Source organism: Microcaecilia unicolor, chromosome 10 (assembly GCF_901765095.1).
Source record: "Microcaecilia unicolor chromosome 10, aMicUni1.1, whole genome shotgun sequence".
In the NCBI taxonomy this organism is placed as follows: Eukaryota; Metazoa; Chordata; class Amphibia; order Gymnophiona; family Siphonopidae; genus Microcaecilia; species Microcaecilia unicolor.
The window spans coordinates 4019798-4036175 of record NC_044040.1 but is presented as its reverse complement, the minus strand read 5'-3'; positions in this window follow the sequence as shown (position 1 = coordinate 4036175).

Genomic DNA, 16378 nt, shown 5'->3' with positions numbered 1-16378 from the left:
TTGTATATCCAGTTACAGTGGTCACCCGGATGTTAACTGCATAGCGTTCGATATTCAGACTGGTGTGCAGTTAGTTTGGTGGATAAAGATAGAATAGACTTTTTGCTGTCCTAACGTTATCCACTTACTTAACCAGTTAGAAGTCTGAATATTGCTGTTAACTGGTTAAGTACTGGCTCTCTTAGAATTGTGCAGATTTCTCTGACACTAACCAAACAGTGCAGGGGTGCTCAGAGCTGATATACGGCATCCTGTCCAGAACTACTGAATATAAGAAGATAAGAATAGCTGTAAGGGATCAGACCAATGGTCCATTTAGCCCACTATTCTGCTTCCAACAGTGACCAGTACCTGGCAGGAATCCAAATAGTAGCAACATTACTGAACCCCAAAGAGTAACAAGATTCTGGAATCCCAGAGAACAGCAACATTCCAGAATCCCAAAGAGTACCAAGATTCCAGAATCCTCAAGAGTAACAACATTCCGGAATCCCAAAGAGCAGCAAGATTCCAGAATCTCAAAGAGTAACAAGATTCTAGAATGGCAAAGAGTAGCAACATTCCATGCTACCAATCCCAGGGCAAGCAGTGGCTTCCCTATGTCTGTCTCAATAATAGACTATGGACTTTTTCTCCAGGAACTTGTCCAACCCTTTTTTAAACCCAGATATGCTAACCGCTGTTACCATGTAGCATGATATGAGTTAATTGTCAGAATTATTGATTTTGCTGGATCAGATACCAATATAAAAATACAGCTTTAAAGACTTATTGAGACAGAAGCAGCTCAACTGGTCTGAATTTCAAGTTCCTCCTTCCCCTCCCCCTGGGAAAACCACTGAGACCCTTAACAAAAGACTATCCAGAAACAAATAATGAAATTGCCTCAAAGAGATATAAACTTCCTCTCCCCCTCCCACCTGAAGGACTGATCAAAAGCCTGGATGACCAACACAATAAAAGACCAAAGACACCAGAAGACAGAAAGACTGGAGAGGTGTGAAGTTCCACCTATTAAAGACAAAAGACACTGATCACCAAAAGGAATACAGCTAGCTACCTCAGACAACAAGATGCCAGCACAAGTGCAGATCATATTCCTCTACGAACTACATTACCCAGTGCACCCAGGACCATGATCCTTTGCAATTACCCAGGATTCAGTGCACCCCAGGACTATGATCCTTTGCAATTGCCCAGGATTCAGTGCACCCTACGACCATGATTCTTTGCAAATCACTCAAGACCCAGAAATGCAAGACAAGGCAAAACACGGAAGTAGATTAAAACTGAGTCCAGAAAAGGGCAAGACAAGGACAAGGCAGGAACTGGATCCGGACAGGACTAGACTGAAAGAGACAAGACACAGCATACCTATACAGGCAAGACAAGGTAGGAGCTAGGCAACAAGAATAACAGAAGCAAGACAATAAACAGGGCAGGAACAGGATTCAGGATTCTCAAACAGGCTTGGCTGGAACAGGATTCTGGAACAGGCTTGGGTTGGCTGGAACTGGATTCTGGAATGGGCTTGGCTTGACTGGAACTGGATTCTGGAACGGGCTTGGCTTGAACTGGATTCTGGAATGGGCTTGGCTTGACTGGAACCGGATTCTGGAACGGACTTGGCTTGAACCGGATTCTGGAACGGGCTTGACTTGAACTGGATTCTGGAATGGGCTTGGCTTCACTGGAACCGGATTCTGGAACGGACTTGGCTTCAATGGAACAGGAGTCTGAATGGGACATGGCTTGACAGAGAGCAGGGACAGAAACTAGCTCAAACATAGAGCAGGACCAGAACTTGGCAGAAACAGAGCTCAAGAGTCAGGAAGCAAACATGGCAGGCAAAGGATTAAGCAGACTAAGGGAAGACAAACAAACAAAGAAGCAATGTGCTTATTAGCACCCACAGCTGGATAGCAGTGAAGTAATCAGATATGATGCTGGCTTCTACAGACTCAGAATAAACAGACAAGAACCACACACACAGGAAACAGAACAGGGAATACAGAAACAGAGCTTGGCTAAACACAGAGATTGGCTTAAACACGGAGCAAGAGTCAAAAGCAGGGCTAGACTAAAAGCAGAAGCCAAGGGAAGTCAAACAGATACAGACACCAAGGGCAGGGTGTGGCTCTACAGCCAGGCTTTCAGGAAACAAGATTCAAAAGCAAACTCACAGAAACAAAGGAAAGCATTGAAACACAAGACTCAGAGAAACACAGCACAGACCTTCAGGAGCAAAACAAAGCATGGATATGATCTAAACAGGTAACACAAGATTAAGAGACCTCTTGCAAAGGCAACGTAGGAAAGCTCCCTGGGTCCTTATAAAGGAGTAGGCTGATGATGTCACAAGTAGGAAAGGAAGCAGAAGCAGGGAGACCAAAGCGAGGCTTGACTTACAGGAGGAACAATGGGAAATGAAGCAGACTGGAGAGGTCACTGAGCTAGATACAGAAAATCAGTAGGTCTGAACATAAGGGCACGGCCACAACCGTGACATGTTGCCTGTCGTCAACTAGTTTCCAATCCAGTTCACCATTTTGGGTCCTAAGTTCAGCCCTCTCAGCTTATTCATGAGTCTTCTACGAGGTACTGTGTCAAAGGCTTTGCTGAAGTCCAAGCAGATTTGATGCTACTGATCCCAGGCACTGCAGTCTTTATCTTTTATGTTACTGTATCCTCACCTCTATTAGCCCTGCAGAGAACAGCTCCATCCAGAGATCAGGAGAGGAGGGGGGGGGGGGGGTGAGATAATCAGATAATGGAGCTGCTGTCTAATCCATCCTCTCCTCACCTCTCCCCTCCTCTTCTGTCACTTCCTAGGGGCAAAGAAAAAGATAAAAGTGCCAGCATTAAACACATCACTTTGAAATATTTTGAAAAGTGATTCATGAATGTATTGAAATGGAAATTACCATCAAGCATTGGAAGAGAAAAGGCCCCTCATTGTGCATAACATAAAGTAAGAACTGCTTTGTGCTTCCACCAAACTTATCATTAAAATTACATTTTTGGTTTGGTGGCATTAAATGTTAAGTTTTAGCATTTTTTGAACAAAAAAACCATGGGTTGCAAGGACAGAATACTGCAAGGCCTGCGCAGTCTGTGCGGAGATAGAAGTGTGGGCTGCTATTCTCGGCTTCTTGCCCTCAGATGGTGCTGACATTATGACCCGAGCTGGCTCATAGTGGCTTTTCCGTCTTTTTCTGTCAGGCACTGACATTACAGAAGTGAGGTCGCCTGTCTGAGATAGAAAAATCAGATTCTTGAACAGAAACAAGTGAGGCTACAAAGACAGGCTGTAAATGAGGCAAGACAGGACAGAAATGCTCATTTTTACCATGTTCCTACCACTTTGAGTTCTCACACAATTATGGAATATGTTTGTTTATTTAGGGGCCCTTGTACTAAGCTGCCTAGGTGCCTACGTGTGCCAAATGTGTTCTAATTTGGAACTACCACCCAGCTACCGTGTGGTCTGGGCGGTAATTTCATTTTGTATGCACGTCCAGGGGCGTAGCTACATGGGGCCATGGGGGCCTGGGCCCCTGTAGATTTGGCCCTGGACCCTCCTGCCGACTACCCTCTCGACCCCCCTTCCACCGCCAACCCGCCGTCGCCTACCTTTGCTGGCGGGGGACCCCAAGCCCTGCCAGCCGAGGTCCTCTTCTTCCTTCGTTCTGTTTCTGAGTCTGACGTCCTGCACGTACAACGTCAGACTCAAAAACAGAACAGAAACAGAACAAAGCCTTGCGCCGCTTGCTGGCTGATCTGCAAGGCTTCGTTCTGTTTCTGTGAGTCTGACAATACCGGATGTGGCCACGTTTCGCCCTCAGGCTGCGTCAGGGGTACAAACTATCAAAAGTGTATATAAATATATCATATACACTAATAGTGGGATGAGAACCCTTATTCCAAAAATCTAGTTCCACTTATCTTCTACTTCCAACTGAACTGATATGGAGTGATACAGAGGCATTATAATATTCGTATTCCTATTTGTATCCCTTTCCCAATAATTCCCAGCATCCTAATTGCCTTCCCGGCTGCCGCTGCACACTGGGCAGAAGATGTTGGCGTATTGTCTACAATGACACCTAGATCTTTTTCTTGAGTGTTGACTCCTAAGGTGGACCCTAGCATCAGATAACTATGATTCAGATCATTCTTCCCAATTTGCTTTCCTCTTTCCCCTCGACCTCATGACGCTTTGATTCACTTCTACTTCATTTGACCACAACACAATCTTGTATTTGTTATCAACCGAAATGGCAAACGCCTTTACGGTACTTTGTAAGCCACATTGAGCCTTCAAATAGATGGGATAATGTGGGGTACAAATGTAACAAATAAGTGTGTATCATTCTGCAGTTGTCCACATTAAATTTCATCTGCCGTTGAATACCCAGTCTTCCAGTTTCCTATTATAAGATGAATCGGAGTGTAATGAAATTGGTATTTGATTCCATAAACCTGATCCTTCACAGGCAAATACTGTACTGTGAGAAACGCCAAAAACTATTCTTCTAAAAAGTGGCACAACAAGGAGGCTGCCATCAGCTGAACGCAGATTTCTTGTTGTACATTACATAAGTACATAAGTATTGCCATACTGGGCATCCTGTTTCCAACAGTGGCCAATCCAGGTCACAAATACCCGGCAAGATCCCAAAAATGTACCAAACATTTTATACTGCTTATCCCAGAAATAGTGGATTTTCCCCAAGTCCATTTAATAACGGTCTATGGACTTTTCATTTAGGAAGCCGTCCAAACCTTTTTTAAACTCCGCTAAGCTAACCGCCTTTACCACATTCTCTGGCATTGAATTCCAGAGTTTAATTACACGTTGAGTGAAGAAAAATTTTCTCAGATGAAATAGGTATAGTGGGTGACCAGAATGAAAAGATTTATGTACCAGAAGAAGGAAGCTATACTGAATTCTACTGGCCACTGCAAGCCAGTGTTGCTTAATCAATAACGGAGGGACATGATCAAACCGATTAGCTTTATAGAGTAATCTCACTGCCGTGTTCTATAAGAGCTGAATCCACCGACGAGTGTATTGAGGAAGACCAGTGAAAATAGAATTTCAGTGATTTCCAGCTTAACTCATACTCCATCTCTGTCTGCCCTGGCACTGAGATTTTGAATGGCTTTACCTGGATCATAGAGTGGAGGATTAGCCTGATGGAGGTAGAGCACTGATGTCAGAACTAGGGTTGACGGGTTCAAGTCCTACTGTAGGTCTTGAGACCTTGGGCAAATCACTTAACCCTGCAGTGCCTCAGTTACAAACTCAGATTGTCGGTTCTTCAGAGACAGGAAAACACCTCCTGTACCTGAATGTGCACCACTTGGAGAGCCTTCAGGCTGGCAGGCAGTATATAAGCAATAATAGTGCTGAAAATCTGTTTATGGCCCCAGTCTGAGTCCCTGCCGGAGAATCCGGCTCAGATCCTGGCAAATCTTTGTCTGAGATTTGCAGTCAGGCAGGTCAAAATAAAGCTGTAAAGACTAAGGGAAAAGTACATCGGCAATTGCTATCACTACTACTACTACTTAACATTTCTAGAGCACTACTAGGGTTACGCAGCGCTGTACAAATTAATAACTAAGGACGGTCCCTGCTCAGAAGAGCTTACAATCTAAAGGACGAAATGTCAAGTTGGGTAGTCTAGATTTCCTGAGTAGAGGTGATTAGGTGCTATCAGGCAGTGGTTTGCAAACTCTTCTATTTGTAAGAGAAACCACCTCTCACAGCTGGGTGCAGTTCTGTGCCAGGACTAGAGAATGACACAGGGACAAAGTTTGTCCCCGTCCCATCCACACAGGTTCTGTCTCCGTCCCCGTCCCCGCAGACCCTGTCTCCGTCCCTGCAGGTTCTGTCTCTGTCCCCACCCCATCCCCGTGGGCTCTGTCCTCATCTGCAGAAGCCTCGGACACTTATGATTTTATATTTAACTTTGAATTAAAGTATAAAAAGGAACAATGTGCTGTGCAACTGATATTTATAAATCATAAACAGAAAACAATAACAGCAACAAGCAACTATAATACCCCTCCCACTACCACCTTCTACCCTTCCAACAAGAGCTGACTTCTACAACCCCAAGGAATCCTAATCCACCCTGTTAAAATGTCCAGGGGTACAAAATACAACCCGTTCCGTATGCCCTAGAGGGGAGAAATATGTATGCCCTTTGAAGCACTGTTATGATTTTTTAATCTGTGGATGAATAAGATGTCATCAACAGTCTCGGGATTCAGTCCAGCTCTCCTGTTTTCCACAGTCCCTCCTGCAATAGAAGATATCTTCTTAGAAGATGTGCTGGTAGCAGGATATACAGGATCCCCCCATGCAAATTTTGCTAGTTATGGCCAGCATGTTTGCTTGTTTTTCTAAAAAATCTAAAATATCGTGGTCTGCATCAAACGAACATAAATAACAGCCCAGTTCATTAACAGGCTTCAAAGTGGAAAATGACACAGGGACAAAGTTTCTCACCATCCCCACGGGCTCTATTCCCATCTCCACCCCGTCCTCGCGAGATCTGTCCCTGTCCTCGCTCCATCCCCGCAGGCTCTGTCCCCGTCCCCATCCCAGGGCAGCCGAGAGGGGGGGGGGACAAAATTCCCCAGGCCCGGCGCCGCCGCTGCAGTCCAGCCCGCCCGCCCTCCGTCGCTCCTTGGCATTGAACTTAAGCGCCTCACCTTCGAAAGTGCAGTAAGCAGAGGCAGACCACTCCTTCCTTACGTGTCCCACCCTCGCCTGATGCAACTTCTGCGAGGGCGGGACACGGAAGGAAGGAGTGGTCTTCCGCTGCTTGTTGCTGCGCTTTCGAAGGTGAGATGCTTAAGGTCAGTGCAGAGGGCCCGGTGGAGGATGGAGGGGCCCCGGCGACGGCCTTGTCCCGGGCCTGAACCAGTCTCTCGGCGGCCCTGCCCCATCCCCATGGTTACTGCAGATCCCCGTCACCGTGTCATTCTCGTTCTAGGACACTAGGCCCTGCAGGAGTATTATCTGGACTCAACCTTAGAGAAGAAAAGTGGTGCTGTAGATTTCTGTTTTCACATAATTACTCAAAGATCCCTTGGAATGAAATGACATGGCCCTCAATTCTGAGACATTCAGAACTGTGCAGGCTATAAATCTCTGCAGGACAGAACTAAATATCCTTTAGACCGCCCTGAAAATGTTACCGAGCTGAATTAGTTATTGTATGAATAAATTTTACCCTATCACTATAGTATAAGCTGTGACAGATCTTTACCTTCGTAACAAAAAAAGGTTAATTTCCTACTAGTTATCCTGAAAGCCTGGAAACCAAGTACATGTAATTATGCTGCAGTGTTGTTGATTAGGCAGGAGAGCAGAAGAATAAATTCAAGAGCTGTTAATGCCCGAGAGCTGATTTCCAAGTGAAGTGGGTACTGAACACTTGAAATTTGCAGGCAAAGCTGGGTCAATGGCAGGGGGAACCGATGCAGTTTATTAAAATTCAGGACGGTTGTCCATTCAAAGACTGGAGAATTTTCCACGGTTGCCCAAAAGCTGAATCATAGTGGGGAGTTTTGGTACCTGTGTCTGAAACTCCTCCTCTGCCCCTCACTTTGGGACCCTTTTACCAAGTCGTGTAGGTGCCTATGCGAGCGCCAATTCAGAACTACTACTTGGCTACCGAGTGGCCTGGGCAATAATTTCATTTTTTATGTGTGCCCACTACGCATGCCGGAAAATATATGATATTTTCTGGCACGTGGCGGTAATTGGCATTGTACGCACGATGACGATTACTGCTCGGTTAACACGTGAGATCTTACCGCTAAGTGAATGGGTGGTGGTAAGGTCTCAGGCTCAAAATGGATGCGCACCAATTTTCATTTTGCCGCACATCCATTTTCGGCCAAAAAAAAAAAAAAGAGGCCTTTTTTGCAGGTGCACTGAAAAATGGACCTGCATGCGTCCAATACATGCGTCTACACCAGTGCAGGCCACTTTTCAGCGCACCTTAATAAAAAGACCTCTTTATAACATGAAGGATATCACAGTCACCTGTGTTCCTCTTGATAATATGGTCTGCGACCTTCTTGCACACTTTTGTATAAAATAATCCATGTTATTCACAAAACCCTAGTGCAGTGTACTAGGATGGCTCGATATCAGCCATCGGCTAGTAATGTTTATGTACGAAGATTGATTGTTCCAGGAATAACATGTATAGAATGTTTGTACGTTTGGGAAGCTTGCCAGGTGCCCTTGGCCTGGATTGGCCGCTGTCGTGGACAGGATGCTGGGCTCGATGGACCCTTGGTATTTTCCCAGTGTGGCATTACTTATGTACTTATGTTGTGGGATCATTAAGCGATTCCTTCACATATAATGTAATAAAAGAAAGACGCTGAAGAGTTCCCACTCTTTAAATGTTTTGCTAAAAAGTGTGTGTGTGTGAAGTGTGTGCATGAGTGGTTAAGTGAATGGAGAGGATTAAGAGATGTGGGGAGAGAATACCTTCTTTTACAGTTCCCTTTCTGTAAGAATGTGATATATAAAACAATTCACTATGCTAATTTCTCCTATCAAGGCACCAAAATGTGGAATTCTCTTCCTAAATCAATCAAGTTTACAGATGATTACCTAACTTTCAGAAGTCTTCTAAAAACACAATTCTTCAGTCTGGCCTTTCGGAATACAAAGAACTCTATTTGAATTTTACCCACACCCTTCTCTAGAAGAAGAAACAGCATTACAAGGGAGTAATTCAATAAGATTATTCATATATGATGGGGCTTGACCAAATAGAATTTGGTGATTGAAACCACGTAATTTGAAAGATATTCTATCTCTTATTGATACCCAATGGAGCTCATATAAAACAGGAGTGGCTTTGGCGAAGCGAGGAGATCTACATATAAGATGAGCAGCAGTATTTTGAGCTGTTTGTAATTTTTTCAGAAGACCACCTTTGAGTCCAGCATAGATGGAATTGCAGTAGTCGAATAGTCCAATGACTTCCAATGTTGTCAAAAATGTAAAGTTACGTTATTGAAGCTGCTGTTGATGATTCCTTAGTGCAATGTTGAATGTGGTAGCTTCTTTTGAAACGTTCAAAGAGTTGAGCACTAATAGAGATCCATCCTTACGAAAGCTGAAACCACCTACAAGTACAAACACAAATATTCTTATATTCTGCAATAACCCACTAGTTCTAAGCTGATTACAATTAAGAGAGACTCAGGCAATCCCTGAAGAATTATAAAAACTCACCACTGAATAATATTCATCAACATCAAAAGTATTTTCTAAAACGAAAAGCTTTCAAAAGTTTATGAAACAAAGTACAAGAATTAAGGGGCCCTTTTACAAGAGTGCAGCGACCCAGAACTACCGCTGAGCTATCACCTGCCCCCACCACATGCCATTTCTGGTGTGTTGGAAGGGTTATCGCGGGAACCCCTACCACCTCTTAAGTAGGTGGCAGTAAGGCCTCCCCTGGGAAATGGCCACACGGCAAGCGGTGAACTTACCACACAGCCATTCCATTATTTTGCTTTATTGACCATTAGATTTTGCTGGTTCTGAATGGGTTCATATCATCCCTTTCATGAATGCTCACAGCAAGTACATTTAAATGACTCAACCTCACTTGTGGTTCCATTAAGATCTGGTTTCCTCAGGACTTAGTATGATTGGCCCTGTCATTTAATTTGGATTTAGTCCCCTTATCGTAGTATTTGTTGATCTAAATGTTCATTTCTGTCTCCGTGCAGATGACGTTGAATTCTTTTTTTTGTTTGTTTGATGGTGTAGTAGGAGATGTTTTGAAATTGCATCATTGTCTGAACATGGATATGCTCCAACAAACTAGTGTTAAACCTACCAAAAACAGAAATTATGCTAGTTGGATAGTCCAGTGTATTTGATTTGCTGTCATGCATTCAGGCACAGTCAACAAATATTGTGATTATATCACAGGTATATAGCTTAGGTGTTTTGATCAGTTCTAGGTTACCTACGTGTCCACAAATTAATGCTGTCATTCGGACTTCTTTCTTTCAGCCAAGACTTGTCAGTAAGTTAATACAAATGTTACCACCTACTGAGGTTTAAACACTTTTACAAAGTTTGGTATTATGCAAACTAGATTACTGCAACTCTCTTTATTTAAGACCTCCTTAATACAATTTTATAGCCATAAAGATTGTACAAAATGCTGCAACCCAACTATTTACTGGAGTTGCATGGTAGCGTAACCCGCTCCTCTTACTTGTACCAAGGTTAAGCTCTCTGGTCTTCTCTGAGAGCTGACCTTGGGGTTATTTCAGGGTCCCACCGAATCCAGTCCAGGAACCACACGGTAGTCAGGAGAGTCAGGAAAATTAAGTGAACTTTATTTAACAAATCAGAACTGAAGAATGGTTAACATGATAATCCTCAGCATACAGTTATGATGGTATCTCAGGCTCGATCTTACAAAGTCACAAGAGCACATAACTTTTCCCTTTTTGGGTTATGCATATATGTAGAATCTCTTTTTGCCTGATCATGCAGCCAGATGACACCCTACAGTCAATCTCTCTGATGTAACGTCATTACCATCGGAGATTTGGATCCAGCATTAACTGTCCAAGTCCTTCAGGGATTTACCTTGAAAGAAATCACCAGCTGTGGGCAGATAGCATCTTACCCTTAAGCCCGGTTTGTGGCGAGACTCCCCAATCTCAGCCTGCAGGTTGGCTCCTCTATTGGCTAAGGGGATTAACAACAATGACCCTGATCCTTCCCCAATGTCAGGGTTGGCTCAGCAGGTACCCCCTCTCTCTTTCCAACAGGTCACTTGGTGGGGGTCTAGAAGTTCTCAAACACAGGCTACCAAGGACAAATTCTACAACAAAGTCCTCCCTTATATAGCAATTATTAGCTCCACCCCACACTGAGATCCATGAATCAGGGCACTCTCAAGTGTCAGATGGACTCTTGACTTTTCCAGGCTGGGCTCCTTCCATCCAGGGGCTCCAATATAGCAAAGAGTTACAGTAGGTCCATATAACACCATGCTTATTTTCTTTGACTTGGCTTCCTGTTTTTTCTTTTAATTGTTTAAAGTTTTACTTCTGGTCCATAAAGTTCTTTATATATATATATGAAACAAAGTATATTTATTCATGCTTTCTTTGATTCTTCATCTAAATCTTGAATTTGTTTTGGAACTCATTCAACTGTGAAATGACATCCATAAGGCACGTTTCTGAAAAAAAAAATACTGCAAGGCACAATAGTTGTCAAACACAACAGAGTATAGAAAGATCTAAAAAAAATCAACAACTCACGTGAATAGCATAAAAGAGTGCAAGAGAGACATTTTCTAGAAGAAACTTGAAATTACTGATGTCCACTTTTAGTTTGAGCAGAAAGCATCAAAGTAACAAAGACCTCAACGTAAACAAAGCACAGAAGCCACTTAGGATAAAAAAAAATCAATGCCCTGGACCAATAACCTCACCAGTACTTCAGAGTTCAAAAAAAATCAATGCACAGGACCAAGAACCAAGTCCAAACTTCACAGCTCAAATTATTCAGTGGCCAACAGGTTGACCATCTTTTCTTCAAACTGAATAGACAAAGACTCCTCTCTTTTTCTTTGGAGGTGCAAAATTTATTAGACAGAAATCATTTTTCCCCATATCAAACAATCTAAATTGAGAAATATTACAAAGAAATAGTCCCACACACGTCAAATGAAAATCACCATTAACTGGCTAAATTCTGCTTTTGCTCCAATTCTGCCCCGGCCCAGTCCGGTGATAGTCCAGTGCCATTGGATATCGAGTGCTGGCTTGTTCAGTGTGGCTAAACTCTTTTGAATATCAGCCCCTAATTTTGTTAGGGATCAAAACAATCCCTGGGATAGTTCTAGTGTTAAATCCACTGAATGCGAGGGCTGACTATTGCCTGGTGAGTTTCCATTTAAACATCAGGATCCAAAAGACATAAATAAACATTTCATATCAATACAATTGTAGTTGTGGGATATAATTTTGATATCAATAAATTGACAATTACAGAGGAGAGATATTTAAGAAAATGATCCAGTGGCCTATGAAGCAAATAAATGAATGTGTTCTTATTTTTTTATTAAAATGCCTTCAGCCCCATCGACTGTAAAGTGATGATCGTGATTACATTTTAATATTAAAAACACAGCTTTTTGTTCAAGCCTCTTGTTCATATAGTGCAGTTTTGGAAGTTATGACAGCAGCACTTTATGCTTTGGGTTATGTTAGTAGTATTTTATGTTATAGTTCTGTTAATTGATAATGATTTCTTTTACATTGGTGTGTATGTTTTTTTATGAAAACCGCCTAGTTTATAGGCAGGTTAGAAGTGTTTAAAATAAATAAAATAAACATCTTCAGCCAAATTTACCAATCCGCGGCTAATGAAACATTTCATACGTGGAGGCGTTTAATTACCAACTTCCCAATTAAGACCTGTCCATTTATAACCAACCATTAATTCATACAGCCTCAGAAAAACAATAAATTCTTACAAAATCAATGCATTTCCTCAAATGCACTCAGGCTCATAAAATGGTTTGCACCCTTCCATGCCCCTTCACCTGTGCAGTGTGCCGCAAACCAGCAAGTTTAATATGAAAATCTGCTCTTGATGATGCTGTTGCAATAGGAAAAGGGACTTGATATACTGCCTTTCTGAGGTTTTTGCAACTACATTCAAAGCGGTTTACATATATTCAGGTACTTATTTTGTACCAGGGGCATTGGAGGGTTAAGTGACTTGCCCAGAGTCACAAGGAGCTGCAGTGGGAATCAAACTCAGTTCCCTAGATTCAGAGTCCGCTGCACTAACCACTAGGCTACTCCTCCAATAGCAACATTCCCTGTAGAAGCCTGCCCTTGCAGATCAGCAATGCGGCCACGCAGGCTTCTGTTTCTGTGAGTCTGACGTCCTGCACATACGTGCAGGACATCAGACTCACAGAAACAGAAGCCTGTGCGGCTGCGTTGCTGATCTGCAAGGGCAGGCTTCTACAGGGAATGTTGCTAGTGGAATAGCAACATTCCATGTAGAATCTCAAACAGTAGCAACATTCCATCTAGAATCTCCAATAGTAGCAACCGCTAGGCTACTCCTCCACTCCTTGGGATTCCAGAGTCTTGCTATTCTTTGGGGTTCTACACGGAATGTTGCTACTCTTTGAGATTGTGCCTGGAATCTTGTTAATGGGACTTGATATACCGCCTTTCTGAGGTTTTTGCAACTACATTCAAAGCGGTTTACATATATTCAGGTACTTATTTTGTACCAGGGGCATTGGAGGGTTAAGTGACTTGCCCAGAGTCACAAGGAGCTGCAGTGGGAATCAAACTCAGTTCCCTAGATTCAGAGTCCGCTGCACTAACCACTAGGCTACTCCTCCAATAGCAACATTCCCTGTAGAAGCCTGCCCTTGCAGATCAGCAACGTACGTGCAGGACGTCAGACTCACAGAAACATAAGCCTGTGCGGCTGCGTTGCTGATCTGCAAGGGCAGGCTTCTACAGGGAATGTTGCTAGTGGAATAGCAACATTCCATGTAGAATCTCAAACAGTAGCAACATTCCATCTAGAATCTCCAATAGTAGCAACCGCTAGGCTACTCCTCCACTCCTTGGGATTCCAGAGTCTTGCTATTCTTTGGGGTTCTACACGGAATGTTGCTACTCTTTGAGATTGTGCCTGGAATCTTGTTAATGGGACTTGATATACCGCCTTTCTGAGGTTTTTGCAACTACATTCAAAGTGGTTTACATATATTCAGGTACTTATTTTGTACCAGGGGCATTGGAGGGTTAAGTGACTTGCCCAGAGTCACAAGGAGCTGCAGTGGGAATCAAACTCAGTTCCCTAGATTCAGAGTCCGCTGCACTAACCACTAGGCTACTCCTCCAATAGCAACATTCCCTGTAGAAGCCTGCCCTTGCAGATCAGCAATGCGGCCACGCAGGCTTCTGTTTCTGTGAGTCTGACGTCCTGCACATACGTGCAGGACGTCAGACTCACAGAAACAGAAGCCTGTGCGGCTGCGTTGCTGATCTGCAAGGGCAGGCTTCTACAGGGAATGTTGCTAGTGGAATAGCAACATTCCATGTAGAATCTCAAACAGTAGCAACATTCCATCTAGAATCTCCAATAGTAGCAACCGCTAGGCTACTCCTCCACTCCTTGGGATTCCAGAGTCTTGCTATTCTTTGGGGTTCTACACGGAATGTTGCTACTCTTTGAGATTGTGCCTGGAATCTTGTTAATGGGACTTGATATACCGCCTTTCTGAGGTTTTTGCAACTACATTCAAAGCGGTTTACATATATTCAGGTACTTATTTTGTACCAGGGGCATTGGAGGGTTAAGTGACTTGCCCAGAGTCACAAGGAGCTGCAGTGGGAATCAAACTCAGTTCCCTAGATTCAGAGTCCGCTGCACTAACCACTAGGCTACTCCTCCAATAGCAACATTCCCTGTAGAAGCCTGCCCTTGCAGATCAGCAACGTACGTGCAGGACGTCAGACTCACAGAAACATAAGCCTGTGCGGCTGCGTTGCTGATCTGCAAGGGCAGGCTTCTACAGGGAATGTTGCTAGTGGAATAGCAACATTCCATGTAGAATCTCAAACAGTAGCAACATTCCATCTAGAATCTCCAATAGTAGCAACCGCTAGGCTACTCCTCCACTCCTTGGGATTCCAGAGTCTTGCTATTCTTTGGGGTTCTACACGGAATGTTGCTACTCTTTGAGATTGTGCCTGGAATCTTGTTAATGGGACTTGATATACCGCCTTTCTGAGGTTTTTGCAACTACATTCAAAGTGGTTTACATATATTCAGGTACTTATTTTGTACCAGGGGCATTGGAGGGTTAAGTGACTTGCCCAGAGTCACAAGGAGCTGCAGTGGGAATCAAACTCAGTTCCCTAGATTCAGAGTCCGCTGCACTAACCACTAGGCTACTCCTCCAATAGCAACATTCCCTGTAGAAGCCTGCCCTTGCAGATCAGCAATGCGGCCACGCAGGCTTCTGTTTCTGTGAGTCTGATGTCCTGCACGTATGTGCAGGACGTCAGACTCACAGAAACAGAAGCCTGTGCGGCTGCGTTGCTGATCTGCAAGGGCAGGCTTCTACAGGGAATGTTGCTAGTGGAATAGCAACATTCCATGTAGAATCTCAAACAGTAGCAACATTCCATCTAGAATCTCCAATAGTAGCAACCGCTAGGCTACTCCTCCACTCCTTGGGATTCCAGAGTCTTGCTATTCTTTGGGGTTCTACACGGAATGTTGCTACTCTTTGAGATTGTGCCTGGAATCTTGTTAATGGGACTTGATATACCGCCTTTCTGAGGTTTTTGCAACTACATTCAAAGCGGTTTACATATATTCAGGTACTTATTTTGTACCTGGGGCAATGGAGGGTTAAGTGACTTGCCCAGAGTCAGAAGGAGCTGCAGTGGGATTCGAACCCAGTTCCCCAGGATCAAAGTCCTCTGCACTAACTATTAGGCCACTCCTCCACTCCTTGGGATTCCGGAATCTTGCTATTCATTGTGGTTCTAAATGGAATGTTGCTACTCTTTGAGATTGTGCCTGGAATCTTGTTAATGGGACTTGATATACCGCCTTTCTGAGGTTTTTGCAACTACATTCAAAGCGGTTTACATATATTCAGGTACTTATTTTGTACCAGGGGCAATGGACGGTTAAGTGACTTGCCCAGAGTCACAAGGAGCTGCAGTGGGAATCAAACACAGTTCCCCAGGATCAAAGTCCACTGCACTAACCACTAGGCTACTCCTCCTCAGGAAAGCCTGACTCCCATCCCTGAGCACAAAACAATCTCTGGAGCAAGCAAAGCCAGCTAAAATTCAAATAGCACCTGAGGCAGAAAAGTGCATACAATTAAAAAAAAAAAGCTCAAGGATAAGCATGACAATTTCAATTACTAGCAAATGAGAACTGACGTTTCAAAACTCTCCAAACTGCAAAAACCTCTTTCAAAATAAACCCCAGCTAATCCAAGTTTTCAAAATTTTGATCTAGATTAATTTTCATTCAGGTTATTATTTTATATATTCATTTTCTGAGTTCAGACTATTGGTTCATCTGCGATCTGGTGCACCAAACTGTGGGTGGTGATTGAGAGTTGAGTTTTGTCAACAACAATGGCTGAGAGGGATGGGAACTTGACTCTCAGGACCATTTTGGAAAGCCTCATTCGCGTTTTATGCCTAATTAAAATCTGTGGGAGATCCAAGAAGAAAAAAAATAAAAGAAATACCATAGGAAATGGATTTGAAGTACTGTACAATGAAA